Genomic DNA, 830 nt, shown 5'->3' with positions numbered 1-830 from the left:
GGCCTAATTCTCTCCCTTTCCCCCCCCCCCCTTTTTAAAATGCAAATTTTAATGCGTTCGTAATTTATTGGGGTGTTTTAAATCTGTCCTTGGCCAAATTGTTTAATTCGATTTTATCCAGTTTTAAATTCTGCATTTATGTGTTTTTAATCCTGTGGCTGTTCACCGCCCTGAGTCCTTCGGGAGTAGGGCGGTATACAAATCAAATAAAACTAAAACTAACGCAAACCCTTGGTACTACAGGGGTTTAAGGCACCCTGTTATTAAGCTTATTAAGACCAGCTGCCTGCAATTTACTGCTTGTTCGAATCTCACCAAGGCTCAAGGTTGACTCAGCCTTCCATCCTTTCTAAGGTAGGTAAATTGAGGACCCAGTTTGTAGGGGCAATAAGCTGACTTTGTATAAAATATACAAAAGAATGAAGGCTATTGCTTAGTGCATTGTAAGCCGCCCTGAGTCTCCGGAGAAGGGCGGCATATAAATCAAATTTAAAAAAAGAAGAAAAGAAAAAGAAAGAGAAGGAAGGAAGGAAGGAAGGAAGGAAGGAAGGAAGAAAGAAAGAAAGAAAGAAAGAAAGAAAGAAAGAAAGAAAGAAAGAAAGAAAGAAAGAAAGAAAGAAAGAAAGAAAGAAAGAAAAGCTGACTTTGTATAAAATATACAAAAGAATGAAGGCTATTGCTTAGCGCATTGTAAGCCGCCCTGAGTCTTCGGAGAAGGGCGGCATATAAATCAAATTTAAAAAAAGAAGAAAAGAAAAAGAAAGAGAAGGAAGGAAGGAAGGAAGGAAGGAAGGAAGAAAGAAAGAAAGAAAGAAAGAAAGAAAGAAAGA

The sequence above is a fragment of the Pantherophis guttatus genome, chromosome 9, assembly GCF_059756535.1.
Source record: "Pantherophis guttatus breed Tessera chromosome 9, ASM5975653v1, whole genome shotgun sequence".
NCBI lineage: Eukaryota > Metazoa > Chordata > Lepidosauria > Squamata > Colubridae > Pantherophis > Pantherophis guttatus.
This window is presented reverse-complemented; position numbering follows the sequence as displayed.